At 40.1% G+C, this 21,699-nt stretch overlaps 1 long non-coding RNA gene across 1 annotated transcript in view; it reads left to right on the forward strand.

The window, feature by feature from the left end:
• Positions 1-20,259: 20,259 nt before the first annotated feature.
• LOC117078923 overlaps positions 20,260-21,699 on the forward strand; it is a 48,125-nt gene continuing 46,685 nt past the window's right edge. The window contains exon 1 of the long non-coding RNA XR_004435198.1: positions 20,260-20,467. This is a non-coding gene — a long non-coding RNA (uncharacterized LOC117078923). The remainder of the gene's footprint in view (positions 20,468-21,699) is intronic.

The raw sequence follows: 21,699 nt of genomic DNA on the forward strand, positions 1-21,699 counted from the left end.
TTTGCAGATGCTGCTATGCCTAAAATGCCCCCTCCCCTCTCCTCTGCCTGGCTTATTTCTATCAACTCTCACTGGTCCTGACAGGCTAAATCAAGCTCACGTTCCCTAGCTCCACAGCAATCATGCTTACCTCTATAATTTTTCTGTATAAAGCATTTCACTGTCATTATTTGTAGGCCTTTCCCACTAAACTTTGAAGGCAGAGAGCTTAATGCCTGACACCTAGTGAGAGAAGAAGGAAGCAGGCAAAGAAGCTTAGCTATGCACATGACATGCCTTCCCTAGGTGCTGTGAGACACCAATATGGTAAAGTATTGTCCCTCCCCTTGAGCAGCTTGTAAACTTGCCAGGGAAACCGACATGGAGAAAATCACTCTAGGACAGTGTGGTGGCACACGCCTGTAATCCCAGCACTTTGGGAGGCTGAGGCAGGCAGATCATTTGAGCCTAGGCAATGTGACAAAAGCCATCTCTAGGAGTTTTGTCATGTGCCCAAGCATGGCAGCACACGCTTGTAGTCCCAGCTACTCAGTAGGCTAAGGTGAAAGGATCACTTGAGCCTGGGAGGTTTAGGTTGCAGTGAGCCAAGATCACACCACTGCAATCCAGCCTGGATGACAGAGCAAGACTCTGTGTCCAAATATATATAATCACTCTAACATAAGAGCCAATAAAGTACATATGATATAAACACAGGACAGGGTACCATTAATTCTGCTTCAAGATATCAAAGGCAAAAAGTTTGGCCTTATGTTTGTTTCACTGGGGAAAATAAAATGCAACCAGGAACGAATGGGAGGTTGGGGGCTTTATTCTCCACCATCCTTTCACCTGGCTTAGGGAGGCAGTCTTGGGCCTTGTCCAGGGAGAAAGAGATTCTCATTTGGTACAACTGATCATTGGAATGTGCTACTTCTTGACTCTCCTCCTTACCTGTCCTTATGTGACTAAATATACTGATTTCCAAATTGATTCGGTTTCTTTCCCAGCAGGGTCATAGAAAGTTTTCTTCTTCTTCTTCTTGTTCTTTCTTTTTCTTTTCTTTTTTTTTTTTGGAGACAAGGTCTCACTCTGTTGCCTAGGTAGGAGTGCAGTGGTGCAGTGCGATCACACCTTGACCTCCTGGACTCAAGCGATCCTCCCACCTTAGCCTCTTGAGTAGCTGGGACTACAGGTGTGTGCCACCATGCCTGGCTAATCTTGCTTGTAAAATAGATTTCTGAGTTTCATCTCAGACTAACAGAATCATTATCTGTGGGGTTGGGGTGCTAGAAACTAGTTTTCCACAAGCTCTCCAGGTAATTCATATCACATGTTTGAGAACCACAGCATAAGTGTTTCAGTCATTATGATAATATCCCAACTTCAGGAAGTTTTCTTCCACTAGACCTCTCACTGGGCCCTTCAGAGAGTGCCAGGGGAAAGGAAAGTGTTTCTTTCCTCTTCATGGGACCCATGCAATTACTTAGAATCTTCTTTATTTCCCCTTCCACCCATTCTCCTGACATATCCCCAAAGCTCTTCTTGATGAATTCTCAGGCGACTGTTCCCATTTGCCTACTCCAGTCTTTCTTGGTTCCCTTCCCTGTTTGACTCATAGGCCAGCCCATACTGTACTGGTGACCTGGACCAGAATCCCCCAGAGGCTCCTGCAAATTAAGCTGGTTAGACTCACTCCACGTTTGACAGGATGAGGTTGGCTCACTGTGTCTAGAGTGGCAGGATGCACTGGGGCAGGATGTCAGCAGGTGATGAGCAATGACTTAGATTTAGCTTGCCCAGGACAGTCATGGTTTCCACCTATTATGGGGGCCTGATTGTTAATAGTACCCTCTTTCATTCTCAAAAAGTCCTGGGTTAGACAATAAATTACATGGTCACCCTGGTAATGAGCCTCATGTGAAGGCCAACTGTTGTGACATTTTAGCCCCTAGATAGGGCCTAGACCACCCCCTCCCCACCTTCTGCAGCCCCTGACCCTGTGCCATGGCTCCTTCCTCCCCTCAGATTTCCTTAAAGAATCCCCTGTGGTATAATGCTTTGGGCCTACATTAAGGGATTTATAGGAGCCATGAAACTTGTTGCTATATTTACTCTCTCTGACAATATCTGGAAAATATTTTTCTTTGGTTTTAGCACCTGGTATAGTTGTGTTTCCCTTGTTTATTATCCCCATTTGTTTTTGCCTTCTGGAAACCTAATTGTGGAACTGACAGTATTTCCCTTGGCTGTGAGAAAGCTTAAAGCCTTATATGCAGTCTCCTTCCGGTCTGTGTATAAGATTTAACAGGATGTATTTTATATACTTAACTCACTCTTGGCTTAAATTCTCTGTTCCCATTTCTTCACTGCCTTCAGACTGAATTTTTCTGGTGCTATATTTTATGTATATTTCTAGCCCTTTTATCAATTTTGAAACAAGGCAAATATAAAAAAAAGTGTATGAATACATGCACACAAAAAAACGGGTACTGATTGTTATATAACTGAAAAGGATTATATTTAAATGTATACACAGAATAACTTCCACACTTATGAAATATAATTGTAAGCAATGAGTAGCACTTCAAATAATGCTGGCTTTAGCATTCCTCAGCTACATTATTATCTAGAGAGTGAAATGATTCCAAACAAAAGCAAACAAACAAGAGATTAAATTAATTTTCAAGCTGGAACACTTTTAGGTATGACCCAGAACCTTGATACCAAATAATGTAACAAAGAACACTCACTGCCGGATTTACGTAGCCTAATTTGATAGCATGCATGATTGTTTACCCTCAGAGTGAAATCCTATGCTGTTGAAAATGAAGAAAGGGAGAGGAAGAATGATGGTTGGGGGAATCATATTTGGGAATGCACAGTCCAGATGATAACAGTGACCCACAAGAAGGAATTATGGCCAGAAGCACATGGCCCAGAGCAATCCCCAGGCAACTGTTCTTCCTGTTGCCCTGGATAATGTTGTGAGAGGCTGTAGAGACTGATACCCTGTGGTTTGCAGCTAATGTAAAGCTGAATAAAGAAATTCACTGTAATCAAATTACTAAGGAATATATTTTACAACTAGCTTATTTTGGAGGATACATTGAGTTTCCAAAACTCAAAGACAGACATTCTATGGATGGTTTACTAAGTTATTTTATGGATAAATTGAGCTTGTAGTTAAATCTGCTTCAGATTTAATGCTAAATTTTAGCTAAAATTTTAGTGAGATTATGTTTTATATGGTGATTCCTGCTCTTTTCCAGCAAGAATATAAATTTTTCTTAGGATGGAAGTTTTTTTCTTTTAATACAGAAGCTTTCAGAAAATAAGGTAATAAATCCATGTAGACCCTGTAAGAATAAATGTTAACTTTTCTTATATTTGTATTATTATTTAAAACAAGATAAATTAAACATAGAAATTGTGTTGAGGCCTACTTTGCACCTTCCCCTAGTGCACCATTCCTTTCTTTCCTCAAGTAACTGCTATCCTGAAGTTTTACCTATCTGGTTCACTTTTTTTTTTTTTTTTTTTTTGAGACAGAGTCTCACTCTGTCATCCAGGATGGAGTTTAGTGGCACAGTCTCAGCTCGTTGCAACCTCCCCCTCCCAGGTTCAAGTGATTCTCCTGCCTCAGCCTCCTGAGTAGCTGGGATTACAGGCACGTGCCACCATGCCCAACTAATTTTTGTATTTTTAGTAGAGACGGAGTTTCACCATGTTGGCCAGACTTCTCAAACTCCTGACCTCAGGTGATCCGCCCACCTCGACCTCCCAAAGTGCTGGGATTACAGGCGTGAGCCACCGTGCCTAGTGTTATCTCATTCACAATTTTATACTTTTACAACATAAGCACAAATTCACAAATAACATATTCTAGTGTTTTATATTTTAAACAGTTTTTACTAAGCAAAATTTTATATAAATGATTTTATACTGAATGTATCATTTTATAGCCTTTCTTTTTTAAACAACAACAACAACAATAACAAAACACTATTTTCAAGATATACCCATGTTGATATATGGAAGTTTAGTTTATTCATTTTGACTGAAATGTAAATACACATTTTCATACATGTATCTTCTTGCTCATGAAGGAGAGTTTCTCTAGGGTATATGCATAGAAGCAGAATTACTGAAGAAAACCTTTTAAAAGTTGAAAAATACTATAACCAACCTCTCTTGTTGGTTATACTTGTAGGTGCTAATATTCACTGGGTGGAAAAATAACAGGTGCATTTGGATTCTCAGAGCCCTTCCAGTAAAAGGTCTGAAATGACTAAATCAGGGTGATGAATGCCCATACATCAAGGTCCTTTAGGCCTGTTTTCTCATCTTTATAATGAAGGTAATAAAAATACCTTCTTCATAGGGTTTCTATGTGGATTAGATAAAATAATACACATAAAACATTTAGCACAGTGTCTGGCACTTAGTAATAGCTCAATACAGACATACCTTGAAGACATTGTGGGTTCAGTTCTAGACCACCAAAATAAAACAAATATTGCAATAAAATGAGTCACACAAATTTATGGTTTCCTAGTATATAAAAGTTATATTTACATTATACTGTGGGCTATTAAGTGTGTGATATCATTATGTGTAAAAATGTATGTATCTTAATTTAAAAATACTTTATTGCTAAAAATACTAATGATCATCTGAGTCTTTAGCAAGTCAAAGACATAAACTTTTTGCTGGTGGAGAGTCTTGCCTCGATGTTGATAGTGGCTGAATGATCAGGGTGGTGGTTGCTGAGAGTTAGGGTAGCTGTGGCAGTTTCTTAAAATAAGACAACAATGAAGTTTGTCACATTGATTGACTCTTTCTTCCACAAAAGATTTCTCTGTAGCATGCACTGCTGCTTGACAGCATTTTACCCACAGTAGAAGTTCTTTCAAAATTGGAATCAATCCTCTCAAACTCTGCTGCTGCTTTATCAACTAAGTTTATGAAATCTTCTAAATCCTTTGTTGCCATTTCAACAATGTTTCCAGCATCTTCTCCAAGAGTAGATTCCATCTAAAGAAACTACTTTCTTTGCTCTTCCATAAGGGATCAACTACTCACCTGTTCAAGTTTTATCATGAGACGACAGCAATTCAGTCACATCTTAGACTCCACTTCCAATTCTAGTTCTCTTGCTATTTCTACCACATCTGTGGTTACTTCCTCCCCTGAAGTCTTGAACCCCTCAAAGTCGTGCATGAGAGTTGGAGTCAACTTCTTTCAAGCTGCTGTTAATGTTGACATTTTGAACGCTTCCCATGAATGACAAATAGCTTCCAGATTGGTGAATTTTTACAGAAAGTTTTCAATTCGCCCGGATCCATCAGAGGAATCACTATTTATGGCAGCTATAGCCTTACAAAATGTATTTCTTAAATAATAAGACTTGAAAGTTGAAATTACTCTTTCATCCATGGGCTGCAGATGGATGTTGGGTTAACAGGTATGAAAACAATATTAATCTCCTTATACATCAGAATTCTTGGGTGACTAGGTGAATTGTCAGTGAGGCTTAATATTTTGAAAGACATCTTTTTTCTGAGCAGTAGTTCTTAACAGTGGCTTAAAATATTCAGTAAACCATGCTGTGAACAGATATGCGATCATTCAGGCTTTGTTGCTCCATTTCTAGAGCACATGTAAAGTAGGTTTAGAAAAATTCTTTTTTTTCTTTATCAATACTCTGACAAAAGCCCTAGCATTTGTGGAACGGTAAATGAACACTGGCTTCAACATAAAGTCACCCCTGCATTAGCCCCTAACAAGAGAGTCAGCCTCTCCTTTGAAGCTTTGAAGGCAAGGATTGACTTCTCCTCTTTATCTATGAAGTCCAAATGGCATCTTCTTCCTATACGAGTCTGTTTTGTCTATATTGAAAATCTGTTGTTTAGTATAGTCCCTTTTACTAATGATCTTAGCTAGATCTTCTGGATAACTTGCTGCTGCTTCTACATCAGTACTTGCTGCTTCACCTTGTACTTTTATGGTACAAAACAAACTCTTCCTTATACCTCATGATCCAATCTCTGCTAGTTTCAAACTTTTCTTCTGAAGCTTCCTTACCTCTCTCAGCTTTCATAAAATTGAAGGGAGTTAGCGCCTTGCCCTGCATTAGACTTTGGCTTAAGGGAATGTTGTAGCTGGTTTAATCTTCTATTCAGACCACTTAAACTTTCTCCATATTAGCAATAAGGCTGTTTCATTTATGAGTTCACTGGAGTGGCACTTTTAACCTCCCTCAAGAACTTTTCCTTTGCATTTACAACTGGGCTAACTGGCGTAAGAGGCCTAACTTTCAGCCTGTCTCAGCTTTTGGCCTGCCTTCCTCATTAAGCTTAATCATTTCTTGTTTTTGATTTTAAATGAGAGGCATGCGACTCTTCCTTTCACCTGAACACTTACATGTCATTGTAGGGTTACTAATAGGCCTAATTTCAAGATTGTGTTTCCAAAAATAGGGAGGCCCAAGAAGAGGAAGAGAGATGGGGGAATGGCTGCTCAATGGGGTAGTCAGAACACACACACACACACATTTATTGATTAGGTTCACTGTCTTCGGTGGGAGTGGTTCATGGCACTTCAAAACAATTACAATATTAACATCAAAGATCACTGATTAACAGATCACCATAACAGATATAATAATAACTTAAAAGTTTGAAATATTGTGAGAATTATCAAAATATGACACAGAGGCACAAAATCAGCACAGGCTGCTGAAAAATGTGCCAATATACTTGCTGGATGCAGGGTTGCCACAAACCTTCCATTTGTAAACAAAAACAAAAAACAAAAAAAAATCTGTGAAGTGCAATAAAGTGAAGCACAATAAAATGAGGTAAGCCCACAAATACTAGCTGTTACCCAGAGTGTTAAGATGATGGGATATAGGACTCAATGGCTTTTATTTGAAGATAGTATTTCATAGAAAGTTTTTAAGGAAGAAAAAAAATCTTTATTCTTCCCTGTAATATCATTTTTTGGAGTTTTATCGGAATATTTTCCTTTTCCTTCCATATTGTATTTAATTCATATTCTTGGCAGAATCTCAGCACTGAAACAGTAAGAAGAAAACGGTAGAGAAAGGTAACTAAGTAGAAAATAACTCCTGCTGAAGCTGGACAGCCTGTTTTTGCAGGATGACCACTTTTCACCCTTCTTTTCTGCCATCCAGTCTTAGAATCGTCATATTAACTGCACATATACTAGCGAAGAAACTCATCAGCAATTACCAAAAACAGTTCTGTTTCTAGTATGGCTCCAGTTTTTAAGATCCCATCTACCTTTGCCAGGGGAATCCCATTAGAAATGTGTTAGGGGAAGACATATTTAAATAGTAATTTCCTAGCAAATGTGGTCAGAACCCAAAATGGCTAATTGAAAGTTTGTGTGATATAAAAAGATAGGCAAGAGATGACATATAATAACTTGAGCATATCAGCTGATATTTATGGCTGGAAGGGAAAATTTAGGGCCCTGTGTTAACTTGTTGAAATTCATACTTGGGAGTTTTCAACAAACATCACAAGTTGTTTGTAAAATGACTGTGCCAAGCCGACATTCCTATCAACGATCAAAGAAAGTAAGATTTTTAAATGGTTGGATAACTCAGCAAGGGAGAAAAATTTATCTGAGGTCTTGGGGCCAGAGATCTGTATTCAATTTCAAATTGTTTCTAAGGGTTTAGTATCCTGTGATAAAAGCAAAACTTTGTACAATGTATCCCAAGGACATGAGGGAAAAACTGAACAGTTACTACAGAGCTGTGATTTTGAGATGACTTTGGTCAAATAAAATTCCCACATACTGAAGTTGCTACTATAATTTATTTTTTAGAGGGGGAAGCCCAATCTAGATTTATAAAGTTAGTTCCATAGATCACATGAGCTCTTTCAAATGATCTTCTGTGTATTTCAGTGTTGAATAGAAGAGGAATAATTTAGTGGCAAGCATTTTGGGGTATAGAAACAATACTTGAGACTATTTTCAGAAGTACAATCTGCAACACAATCAAGTTCAAGAGTTTGGATGACTAAAGTAGATGATTAATCACAAAGAAGTATTTCTTTTGTTTCCACCTTAATATTTACTGATTTATAGACCCAACAGGAAAACAAATGTGGAATTTTTGTTTTCCTTTAAAACGAACAATGGATTCCCTTGAAATATTACATTTTAAAAGCTAAGGAAATCTGGAGGAGAGTGGAAGTTCCTTTCATTCTCTCCTCTGTCCAAACCCTATTCCCACTTTACCAGCATCTAGTAATGAACCACTGTTTTCTTTTAATTAGGCTTCTAACATACCTTTGCATTGATTTTTCACAAACGAAGAATTTCCAACCTGAGAAACCTAAATATGAATCTATGTTTGCTTCAAGAAAATTCAAAACAAATAAAGAGAACCTCATGACAAGACATTTTGATAAGAGATGATAGGAAAATTGATTAAAAGCATTGATCTTTCTTTCTTTCTCTTTTTCCTTCCTTCCTTCCTTCCTTCTTTCCTTCCTCATTTTTCCTCCCTCCCTCCCTCCCTCCTTTCTTTCTCTCTTTCTCTCTCTCTCTGTCTCTCTTTCTCTCTTTCTCTTTCTTTTTCTTGACAGAGTCTGACTCTGTCACCCAAGCTGGAGTACAATGGCATGACCTCGGCTTACTACAACCTCTGCCTCCCAGGTTCAACCCATTCTCCTACCTCAGCCTCTCAAGTAGCTGGAATTACAGGTGCCTACCACCACATCCGGCTAATTTTTTGTATTTTTAGTAGAGATGGGTTTCACCATGTTGGTCAGGCTGGTCTTGAACTCCTGAGCTTGGGTGATCCACCTGCCCTGGCCTCCCAAAGTGGTGGGATTATAGGCCTGAGCCACTGCACCCAGCTTAAAAGCATCAATTTTTAATAGAAAATCCTAGAAGAAGAAACGTGTTTGATACTGAAGGCAGAGAACTTAAGAGCCTGAAGGGTTTTCACAGAGGGTTTTGTTTCTGAGTCTTCCAAAAAGTAGTTACAATGTAACTGTGCAAATATATAAATTATAAAATTACAAAGTAATTCTGGACCTGCCTATATGGTGTCTGCTAATTTGCCCCTCTATTTGACCTGGCCAGTTTCATGGTCTCTGATGCTGTTGAGACCATGCCTTGTCACCTCTAGGTCCTCCCTTTTCAGTAAGTGACCTCTGAACAAGACATTTCAACTTTATGTATACCCAGGAATTTGGATCTAGTTCTCTGCCCTCAGCAGCACCACACCTCTAGTCTACCCACTGGGTCCTCAAGCCCAGCCTATATTTACCATATCTTGGCCCCATCCTACAGTACAGAAGATTGAACACAACTTAATGGACCGATTTTCTAGGCATTTTTATCAACTCCAATATTGCAGAAAATATCTGTGGATGTTTATGGATGGTACATGTATTTGTGTGTGAGTATGTATTACACACACATACACACACACATTTATATCCATAAAATCTAAGCTCATTTCAATAGATATAACACATGTCAAGCAAGACTTTAACTCATTTTCTTCCTTCTCTCCTCTTTTCAGAATTTATTTAATTAACAAACTGAGCTACTAGAGAAAAGACATCAGACACAGTCCATGTCTGAACACTCACAGAATTCAGGTTATATATTTGAGTTGGACACTTATCCTATTACAAATCTATGTGCTACAAAGCTTTATGCTATCTGCTATTTTGGTGTTTTATGCTCTCTGCCTAAAGCCTTCAGAAGTGCCTATAATCTCATGACCTTGTCAGTCTATTGCTGTTTTCAGTCTGTCTCCACCCTTGACCTCATTTCCAGCCTGGCTTTCATCACCCTCACATGCATACGAAACTCTCTTACCCTGTTTCCATTCCACTCTTCTGGTCATGCCAATTCCCATCTGCCTGCTTTTTCTGTTCTTTCTTCTGAACTTCAGAAAAGTGCTGATTCAATTCTCTTTAAATGCATACCACCTAACCTCAGTTTAGCAACCTCATTATTCATCTCTTGTTGATTCCAGAGCACAGTTCCTAACACAGCGATTCCCAGCATTTTCCATTCTTCTAAATCCCTCATGCCCACATTCTTTCATTCCTTTTATTTAGCAAATTCTAATTGAGAATCAAAAATATGCTATATACTGTGCTGGGCAGAGGGCATTACAGTAGGGGCAGAACAGAGCCAGTCCCTGCCCTAACAGATCTTGCAGTCTAGCGAGGGAAACTGGGGTAGCCCCTCCCCCTTTCCTGCTTTACTGATAACATTCAATAAAGGGTAAAGCTCTTGACCCCCTTAAGCACCTTTGTCCCATGCCATCTCTCCCTGTCTTCCCTTCAAGTTTCTCTTATTTCCTTCCCATGAGCTCTTGAATTCATTCCCTTCTTCCTTCTTCCAAGACATTACTCCTTATGGACCTAAATATTTTTTTATTCTGAAATAAGTGATACTTATCTTAAACATTTTAAAGAGTCTGTATCAAACACAAAGCTGTATTTCAACTGTCTTTGATGAAAGAAGTGCTGAGCATATTTGCTAATTTTTCAAACTCAGAATTGGCACGGTTTCTTTGAGTGTTATCTTATATTTCTTTTCCTTTTGAAATTTGGTTCTGTCCCAAAATAACCAGCAGAGGAGCCAATGGGTTGACATCCTTGGATCTGGTCTAAACATTCTGATTAACAGTTCCTCAGCAGATGTGTCAGCATTACTTCTCTTGAAATGATTTTATGTGGATTGTCTTCCAGGTACTTTTTATTTTGCTGTGAAAAAAGTCCCACACATCTCTGATGTGGTTTTTCAGTTTTTAATCTTAGCCTCGCTAACAAATGTAAAGAAAAATTATTCTCATTTTCTGGCTTACTAATTTTGAATTGGTAAGGAAGAGTGTTTGAATATCTAGGAATTCTTATAAAATTTAGCAATTACTTCTTCTTCTTCTTCTTTTTTTTCAGGCAGATTCTCACTCTGTCACCCAGGCTGGAGTGCAGTGGCATAATCTTGGCTCACTGCAACCTCTGCCTCCTGAGTTCAAGTGATTCTCATGCCTCAGCCTCCCGAGTAGCTGGGATTACAGGGGTGTGCCACCATGCCCAGCTAATTTTTGTATTTTTAGTAGAGATAGGGTTTCACCATGTTGGCCAGGCTGATCTCAAACTCTCGATTCAAGTGATATGCCCAACTCGGCCTCCCAAAGTGTTGGGATTACAGGCGTGAGGCACTGTGGCCGGCCACAATTACTTCTTATATGCTACTTACTGCATCAGTTCTTGAAAAACTCTCTCCTATAGGTGATGTCATCTATGACTTCATTGTGGTCATAACCTGGGAAATCCTGAGTGGATGGTCCCTCAGTTTCAGTGTCTTATTTTTCAGAAAGAGGCTGTTAGAAATTTCCCTTTAGGAAAACATCTGGTTCCTCTTTTGAAAATAACACAAAAAGGGCATCACACAAAACAAGTTTGGAAAGGTTATAAGAGCATCATGGATGTTCTGCTTCACCATTGTTCTTCAAGGCACCATTTCTTCTCCAGGGACTCAGAATATGTGAGCAAGAAGCACAAATATATCATTTCTTTATTGCTGTTGACACAATCTGACAGCTATTGCAGAGATTTGTGAGAAAACTGAGAAATAAATCCTAGCAAACAGGTAGGCTCTTCAAGTGTTTGAGTTAAGAGTCTCGCATTATGAGGAGTCTGAGAACTCAGTTCTTTTATAAGAGTAGCTGTCTTTGCTCTTGCATGCATGCATTATGAGAGGAGAGATGAAAGGGCAGGTAGTATCTCCATCCCCCCACTCTCCACCCACTCCTCGCACAATGCACCTCCCTTTCTTTGAGTCAGGGAAGACTCTACCTTCTGCCACACCCTCAGTGTCCCAGTTGCCCATTCTCCTTAATTATCATAATTGGCACTTTCCCAGAGCCTCAAGGTACTTAGGACCTCGTGGCAGTGTTGGGGCTGAGACTCATTGAGTGAGAAGATCTAGCCTCTGCCAGGGAGAGGTCAGTAGTGGAAATTATCGAATCCAAGAGACAAGGTGAACTTTAGATCATTGTGTGGTCTGTCTACATGCACAGGATCTAGTCTAAGGGGCCTGGAACAGAAAGCAGGGGAGGACTTCTAGGCGTTAATGTTTTTGTTTTTTGTTTGTCTGTTTTTGAGACAAAGTCTCACTCTGTTGCCCAGGCTGGAGTGCAGTGGCACAATCTCGGCTCACTGCAACCTCCACCTCCTGGGTTCAAGCGATTCTCCTGCCTCAGCTCCCTGTGTAGCTGGGATTACAGGCACGTGCCACCACACCCAGCTAAATTTTGCATTTTTAGTAGAGACGGGGTTTCACCATGTTGGTCAGGCTGGTCTCGAACTCCTGACCTTGTGATCCAACCCCTCTTGGCCTCCCAAAGTGCTGACATTACAGGAGTGAGACACCGTGCCTGGCCTGCTTTAACGTTTTAAGACAGCAAGTGGTTGTGCAAATCTTAGATCAAGGAGAGAGGAAGCAGGTTATAGCCTTGTGCAAAGGGTCTTCTATAAACCAGGTGAAGAGGTCATAAGGGAATCAGGACCCCCAGACAACACAGCTAGAGTACGAAGGGTTTCGGTTCCACTAAGGATATGGGGGTGGATCTAGGAATCTGGGACTTGGGCAGAAGGTTTATCAGTTTGGCTACACGGTGATGACTCTTCTCCAAAGCATAGGCCAGATGTGACTAATTCCAGGTGCCTCCAGAGCTGTCCTGGCTGCTACCCTTTAATTTAATATAGGAGAGGGAGAGGGGTGGTGCAGCTTACAGACACCAAAGTGTTCATTCATCCAGAACTGCTGGCACAAAGCAAAAGTGGGTGCAAAGGTTGGCAGTGGCTGATTTGAAACCACAGGTCAAAGTTCATCTCACACATGCACATATACACACCTACACGTACACAAACACACACATTAGGACGTTCTATTCTTTTGGCTCAAAAAATACCACCTACATAATTACAAAAGGCCTGACTTGGCAGCCACTTGTAAGGGAAAAAAAAGACTTGGGGATTTTAATGGTCATAAGCTCAAAATGAGTGAGTTGTGATACAGTGCTGAAAAAAAACAAAAAAACAAAAAACAAAAAAAAAACAGTGAATCTTAGGTTGCATTAGCAAAGTATGTATAGTATGCAGATAAAGGAAGCCAGTGGCCCCACTGAACTCAGCAATGGCCAGGCCTCATCTGGAGGCTTATATTTAAGCACGTTTTAAAGAGAGACACATGCAAACTAGCATGAATCCAAAGACAGACGACTAGGTTAAGAGAAGTCTGAAAACCATGTCACCTGATATGTGGCCAAAAGAACTGGTTGTATTTGGCTAAGAGAGAAAAGACTGGAGCAGAAATGAAGTGTCTTCCAACACTTAAAGGATCGTCTGATGAAAGAAGGAGTAGCCTCATGGTTTGTTAATCCAGAGGGCAAACTGAGTACTAGATTTCAGTCAATGAAAAGCAGACATTTTAAAGAATCAGACCCATACGACAATAAAATTAAATATTTTCTCATGCATCCCATACATGTGCACAAATGAAAAAAATTAAATACTTTCCAAAATCATGAACTATCTATTATTGATATGTTCAAGTAGAGCTTAAATGGTCATGTAAGGGATCCTAATTTGTTTTTTTGTGACCGAGGCAGTGGGAGGAGGCTTATAGGGGAGGTGGGGGAAGTTGGATTAAAGGGCTGCCAGGATCCTTCTTAGCTCTTAGAGTTCATAATTATTCTCTACCGGCAATGTTTCCATCCAAATACCATCCCGTCCATTTCTTCCAGTTTGCTTCCACAATCTCCCCAACCTTCTCTAGCATCTTAACTTTTTCTCCCTCCAAAGGCTCTTTCCAACTTTTGTTAAGGAAGGGAACAACTGTCATTTGATCTTGTTTTTTCCCCATAGTGGACTGTTATTATTTTTATTATTTTCAACTGTTCAGCATCTTTGTGTTTGGAAACAGCATCCTGATTTATTTGGGGACCCATCCCTCCCTCACTCTTGGTTCATAATATTAAAGTCATGCCCTGTAAGGGTTATGATCTTTGCCTGGCTTACCAGTGTTTGGCATAGTGACTATTTTTGGGATGGGCATGTGACACAGTTGTCCAATATGAGTTAGTGATGAGATTTTTACTGGACCTATTAGGAACTGTTGGGGACACTTATGTGTTAATTGCAAAGCTGGAGTTACCAGAAGCCAACACGTGTAAAGAGTCTGCAAGAGAATAAAGCCGACACAGAAAAGTGGGTGTTAGGGAGGGTGGAGAAAGAGAAAGAATATCCTGATAATATTGTTGAGTCTCTGGACTTTCCAGTTACCCAAGGCAATAAATTACCTATTTTATTTAGCCGTCCATCTCTTGAAGCCAAAGAAGTCTGAATAATATGTTTGTCCTTTCAGTTTCTAACTTCTCTCCTTCTCTCTCCTTCCCATGGCTTCTAAGGCCTATGAAAACTTGGCCCTGCCCACCTCTCCAACTTCATCTTTCTCCATAACCCTCTTGAGACTCTTGCTGTGTATATAGCATTAATGCGAAAAGTGCAGACTGGCTCCAAGGCTCTGAGCTGGTGTTTCTGAAATCTGACTCCCTTGTAACATTTTTGCAGGGAATCTTCTTTTCACTTCTAAATGCTTTTTGTCTCTGAGTCTTCCTTTCACATTGATCTGTCCATTTCTGTCTATGACTTCTCCACTTTTCTACTCTTTAGGTTAGAATCCTAATCTACTATCTAACATATTTATTAAGCATATCCCATATGGTTCAGGTGCTGGGCAATTCAATAGGAAAGACAACATTCACAGCCCAATCATCTTGGGCTGAAAGGGAAGAACAATTGACACAGCTGTATTTGAATCACAGTTTGGAGAGAATCCAAGTGGCCGTCCTTTTGAACCTTGATTTCACATAACGTAGAAAAGCCATCATCCTCTTGAGATTTTCCCAGTACAACTCCTTTCAAGACATCTTATTTAAAATAGAAAAACAGATATAGGCCAGGTATGGTGGCTCCTGTCTGTAATCCCAGTACTTTGGTAGGCCAAGGTGGGAAGATTGCTTGAGCCCAGGAGTTTGGGACCAGCCTGGACAACATGGTGAAACTCCATCTCTACAAAATATTAAAAAAAAGTAGCTGGGCATGGTGGCGTGCACCAGTAGTCCCAGCTACTCGGGAGGCTGAGGCAGGAGGACTGCTTGAGCCCAGGATGTCAAAGCTGCAGTGAGTCATGATAGTGCCAGTGCAGTCCAGCCTGGGTCACAGAGAGAGACCCTGTCTTAATAAACAAAACAAAACAAAAACCAGATGTATGGCGCAAAATTTGGAAGGAATAAAAGGGTAGAGTTAAAGTCTCTTTTTAAATTCTATTCTTTAATTTCTACCTCTTCAGTGCCTCTCCTGCAGACGACTATTATCAGTTTCATATGTATTGATCAAAAGCAAGTCTGTGCACATACAAATAAATCTATATGTATCCTCCCCAGCCCTATCTACCTCTCTTACACAGTACTAACCTTTGTACCCTGCTTTTTTACTCAAGAATATATCTTGGAGAATTTCTATTAATATATCGGTACCTACAAACCCACATTGTTCTTTTTAATGGCTGCATGATATTTAACTTTACAGATACACCATATATTACCTAAATAATTTCCTATTGGTATACCTTATGTTGTTTCCAATATTATGCTCCTACAAACAGACTTGCAAGAATTATCTGGGTTATATATTATTTTACACATATTGTGAATTATCTGTAGGATAAATTCCTAAAAGTGGAATTGCTGGGTTAAAGGATGTGTCCACTTTCCATATTGATAACTGACTGGGTTTGGCTCTGTGTTCCCATCCAAATCTCATCTCGAATTGTAATCCCCATAACCCCCAAGTGTCGAGGAAGGGATGTGGTGGGAAGTGATTGGGTCATAGGGGAAGTTTCCTCCCTGTTCTTCTCATGATAATGAGTTCATTCTCATGTGATCTGATGATTTTATAAGTGTCTGGTATTTCCCCTGTTTGCACTTCTTTCTCTCCTGCCGCCTTGTGAAGAAGGTGCCTGCTTCTCTTTCCACCATGATTGTAAGTTTCCTGAGGCCTCCTCGGCCATGCAGAACTGTGAGTCAATTAAACCTCTTTCCTTTATAAATTACTCAGTTTCAGGGAAGTTCTTTATAGCAGTGTGAAAACAGACTAATACAATATCTATTGTCCAATTATCCTACAAGTGATCACATAAATCACATTGAGAAGACAACTGGTCTTATCAGCAATGTATGCATTGCCTATTTTCCAACATCCTCTTTAACAAAGTATATTATTAAACATTTTGGTCTTTGCAAATCTGTTAAAATGTTATCTCATTATCATTTTAGCTTGCACACTTAATTGTGAGTGAAGTTGATTATCTTTTTTTTTCTTTAAAACCCATTCCTATTTCCTTTTTTAGAACCATTTGTTCATATCCTTTGCCCATTTTCCTATTAGGTTGTTGACCATTGTTGATTGGTACTTGCTGTTTATATTTTATGGAAATTAGCCTCTTTTCTATCATACATGTTTCAATTTTTTTCTATATTGCTGTTTAATCTTTCATTTTGTTTATGGGTTCTCTTTTTGCTTTGTCTTATTTACATTTGCCAAGAACATGACAACTTTAACTGTTCTCTTTTTCACCCAATATATTGCTAACTCTTAAAATTTGTTCCTTCTTACTATTTCTGGTATGGAAAAACAAAAAACAAAAAAAAGAACAAACCTAGGCTCTTCCCTCATAAATGGAGTGGGTTAACATGGGAGTGGGTTTGTCACAAAAGTATGTTTGGTCCTGCCTTGCTCTTCCTCTTGTCCCATGTGTTGCTTTCTGCCATGTATGATGTAGCAAGATGGCCCTCATCAGATGTGCCCACTCAACCTTGGGCTTCCCAGATCCAGAACCATGAGCCAAATACACTTCTACTGTTTAACAATTACTCAGTCTGAGGTATTATATTATAGCAGCACAAAGTGGACTAAGACAGCTGTTGTCTTATAAGTAAATCACAGTGCATCTACACCAAGGAAGGTCACATAGCTACAAAAACAAAGCTTAAAGCTATTAATGACATAAGAAAATCTTCACACTATTATATTAGAGGCAAGATTCAAAATTTTTTATACAGTGAGATCAGTACTATATAAAAGTATATTAAAATCAGAAAGAAATATGTCAAAGCACAGTTACCTGTGTTTAGAGATCATGCATCATATTTTTCTGGTTCCTTTTACTTTTCTGTGTGTTGCCTGGGCAACATAACAAGAGCCCATCTCTAAAAATTTTTTTAAAACAATAGCTGGGCTTGATGGTGTCTCCTGTAGTCCTAGCTACTTAGGAGGCTGAAATGGGAGGATCACTTGAGCCCAGGAGTTCAATGGTGTAGCCAGTTATGATTATACCACTGCACTCCAGCCTGGGCAATAGAGTGAGACCCTGTCTGTAGACAATAACAACAAAAACCCGAAACACACTGTCTATCTTTATTTATGACCTCATAATGACTCCCTGTTCCCTAATGCATGATGTTTAAATTATTCAGGCTAGTACCCCGGTCTTCTAAATTTGGTTCCGCTCTACCTAAATTATCCTAGTGTATTTGCTACTACTGCCCACTAAACATCCTCCATCCTAGTTGGACTGGTCTGTCGCTGTTTGTGCCCACATCATGCCTTTTCTTGATTTTGCTTATTCTGTTCACTGTGCTTGTAATGCACTTCCTCGTGCTCCCTTTGTGCCCGAATCCTTCTCATCTTCAGGAGGTTCCACCTCCTCCATCTTGACTTTCACCTTGCCCTTCACCAAACTCTCAGAGCATGTTCTTTTAATCATAGCCACAACATAATGCTTCATGGTTCTGCCACCATTTCTTGTGTGCTAATTTTGACTCTTCAACTGTTTTGAAAGCTCTGTGAAGGCAGGCAATATTAATCATAATCTTCTTTTCACCCTCTGCTCAGTTTCCACACATTGCTGAGGAGAGGGTAAGGCTTGGTAAACTGCTGACAAGGCTGATATGATGACCAAGTTCTTGGGCAATGTCTTCTTTTCTCCTTTCCTCTGTTCTTATCTGCTAGCCTCTCTTCTGAGTAGTGCTCAGTAGCAGAGGCAAATTAGTTGAAGCCCTAGAACATTGGGGTTCTGAGCCCTGGCTGCAGATTATAAGCATCTGGGGAGCTTTAAAAAAATATGACTGCTCGCCTTCTCCCTTTCCTGTGCCCCACCTCTGAGCTCCAGAATTTTATTGGTCTAAGATGGGACCGGCATTGGTATGTTTTCTAAAGCTCCCTTGTTGATTCTAATGGTTTCATCAAGTTCCACTCCTTTCAAGACCCAGCCCCATTGGTGTGCACCCATTCAGCACTTTCCTGTCTGGTTTCCAGGCAGGAAGTCATCCTAGAACTGGCCAGAGACTCCAAAGAGACGGACTTTAGATAAGTCCTTTGACATCAGCTATAGCCTTTGTTGTATTTCAAAGGTGTTTACCTTCAAACTGACAACTGTCTGCACTGGGGCCTGCTCTGAAGGTTGCCTTTCAGTCTAGGCACCAAGATAAGCTAATGGATAGATAGACCAGCAATAGGGTTAAAATAAGCTCAGATCTCCCCAAACAATACTCTGTTGTTATACAGTTAAGCAATCCGATTGAAGTAATTTGTTTTAATTGGAAATGCAATACACAATTTTTATGACAGAGCTAGAACACTGTGTCAAGGAAAAGTAATTATGTATGTACAAGTAGGAAAACCTCAACAATTGTCAACCATTATAAAAACTCTACTAATATATTAGTATGTAGCTCCCCTATTTATAAGAACAACAAAACAACAGCAGCAGCAATAATAATAGTTAACAATTTTTAACACTTAATGTAAACCAGGTACCCATCCTAAATTTTTTTTTTTTTGAGATGGAGTCTCACTCTGTCACCCGGGCTGGAGTGCAGTGGCCAGATCTCAGCTCACTGCAACCTCCGCCTCCCAGGTTTACGCCATTCTCCTGCCTCAGCCTCCCGAGTAGCTGGGACTACAGGCGCCCGCCACCTCGCCCGGCTAGTTTTTTATATTTTTTTTTAGTAGAGACGGGGTTTCACCGTGTCAGCCAGGATGATCTCGATCTCCTGACCTCATGATCTGCCCGTCTCGGCCTCCCAAAGTGCTGGGATTACAGGCTTGAGCCACCGTGCCCGGCTCATCCTAAATGTTTAATTTGGATTTTTCTAATTTAAAGTGCCAACCCTGTGAAAGATGTACTATTATTATCCTCATCTTATCGATGAGGAAATTGAGGCACTGTATTACAAAAGAATTTGCTTTGCTAGCTGGTAAAGGGCAGAGCCAAGATTAGAAAATGTTCAGAGATATGTACTCAACAACTTCCTAGTTTCTATTTCAAAGGAAAATGAGATTAAATTGAGAAAAAAGAAACCCAAGCTGTCCCAAATATGAATACATATTAAATACCTTTTATTATTTTTACTTTAATAATTTTTAATGGAAATTGCTCCAAAGTCTTCTATACACATCACTGCTTCCTTAAATAGAAGAAATTGAACACAATTTAACCTTTTCTTAAAGATTTCATGTTACTGTCATAGACTTTAATTATCTGGGGAGGCTAGATGGAGCCTGATTCTTTGGGCCTTTTAGGGTTTGAAGAGTTGGGTCACTCCTACCCAGTGCACTGGACAGTGACAGTGGCCGCCTGTTCCTAGGTGCTTTCTAAAGGTAACTGCTCTGCCCACAGTCCCTGCGGAGGTGCCAGCCCTAGACAGCAGTGCTCTGGTCTTAGTGGGCCAGGCTGCCCCTCAGCCACAGCTGATTGGGCAAAGAGTTATCCTATAGGCTGGACGCTTTCTATACTATGAACGAATGGGACAAGTTTAGCCAGAAATGGGTGAGATGGTCCAGATTCTCCCTTTGGAGAATTTGAATGACTGGTTAGCAATGGGAGCTAAAGGGATATACCGTACAGAGAGTCCATGGGCTAGAACAAGCAAAACTGATAAGAAACCAGATATTACGATGAGAAGAAGCTGTGGGGTAGAGAAGAAATGCAGGGCATGGGTCTCACACTCAGACGCCCTCGGCAGTCAGGCAGGCAGTGCCAAGGAGAGAAGAGGGCGCGGCGAAGGTGATCCCGCACGTAAAGATTCCGGGACTGCCAAGCACATGCCACGCCCAGAGACTTCGGGATTCTTAACAATGCAAAGGCGTCATGCTGGCCAAACACAATGAATCTGCAGGCTGAAATAGGTCAGGAGCTGCCAGTTTGCAAATTCCAAAGAAAGGACGAGGAAGTCAGTTAGGGGCAAGTCCAGAAACTCAACGACACTGACAAGCACAGAGGCCAAGGGAGAGCAGATTCACAAAAATAACTCATCGCTGAGGTGAACTCCCGATGCTGAAGTCCTGAGGTAACCTTGGATTCCTGATGACGTCCTGGCTCCAGTCTTCATGAGGCTTCTGGCTCTCGAAGCTCCTGTTCTTCCAGAGGCTTGGTGATTTGGCCTCTCCTGGGTTCCCACGAGGCCTTTTGGGGCTGAGATCCCTGTTTTCTTCATTCCTTATAACTCCTTCCCCTAATATTAGATGTAACTTGAGCTGTTCCTCAGAACCAAAAGAGCCTAACGAAAACACTCTAAATGGCCCCAGATTGCTTTTTTTTTTTTCTTCGTTGGAATTATTGTACTCCTATTTATAGTTTTTCTGTTTCCTCCTTTGCTGCTAGGCTGTCAACTGTCATTTTTTATTGCTTTAGTGTGCTTGCTTCTCCTGGCCGTTGTCTCTGTTAATAAAGCTACTCATAGACTTGGACACTAGATCTGGAAGCTTGATGGAATTAAAAAATTAAAAGTAAACAAGCAATGAAACAAGGATGAATTTTATAGGATGTAAGTTAAATCTCAATACAGTTGTTATACAAATTTAAAAAGTAATAAAAGATTTTTAGTATCACAAGAGCTTTCGTATACAGTATTTTGAAAATGCAATTTGCCTATTCAGATGCATTTCTTGTTTACTTTTTTACTTTTGGCTCTCGTCCAGTTGGTGCATATCTTACTAAAGTAACCTCTGGTTCTGAGGAATCAAAACATACTGGAGACAGCACAAGTAAAGGGAAGGAGATTTATTTTAAGGTATTATACAGAACCCAACTGAAGAAAGCATGTGTGATTAGGCAGCTTCTCTCCCTCTTTCTATTGCTCCCTTTGCTTGGTTTTCCAGTCTCTTTGTCCTTGTTTCACATCTGCTCCATTTTCCCTTTTGCAAACTAGTTATTCTGCATCTCCGTAAGTTTTTAAAGTTTCTTTTCCCTTATAACACTGGCTTGCATATGGCTTTGAGCTACCATGCTGCCAGTTTTGACAACAACTCTTTATGACCTTGCATCTTTAGTGTCAACACCATCCACTTCAGCTTCTGTGTCTCTCAGAATATGATTTACTCAGTTTGGGCCAAGTGACTGCCCCTAGTCAAATTAGCTGGTCAGAGAGCAGAGCACAGCCCCTATTTTTTAAGGAATGTCCTTCCAGTCTGCAGGCATATAGTCTCTCTAAGGAGATTTTGGCAGGGGTGACATGACTGGCATTTTGACCTGGGTGGAATTTCTGAATTTCTGAGCTGTGATAATAATGTGTTATTACAT

Source organism: Trachypithecus francoisi, unplaced genomic scaffold (genome assembly GCF_009764315.1).
Source record: "Trachypithecus francoisi isolate TF-2019V2 unplaced genomic scaffold, Tfra_2.0 Lachesis_group7, whole genome shotgun sequence".
Taxonomy (NCBI): Eukaryota; Metazoa; Chordata; class Mammalia; order Primates; family Cercopithecidae; genus Trachypithecus; species Trachypithecus francoisi.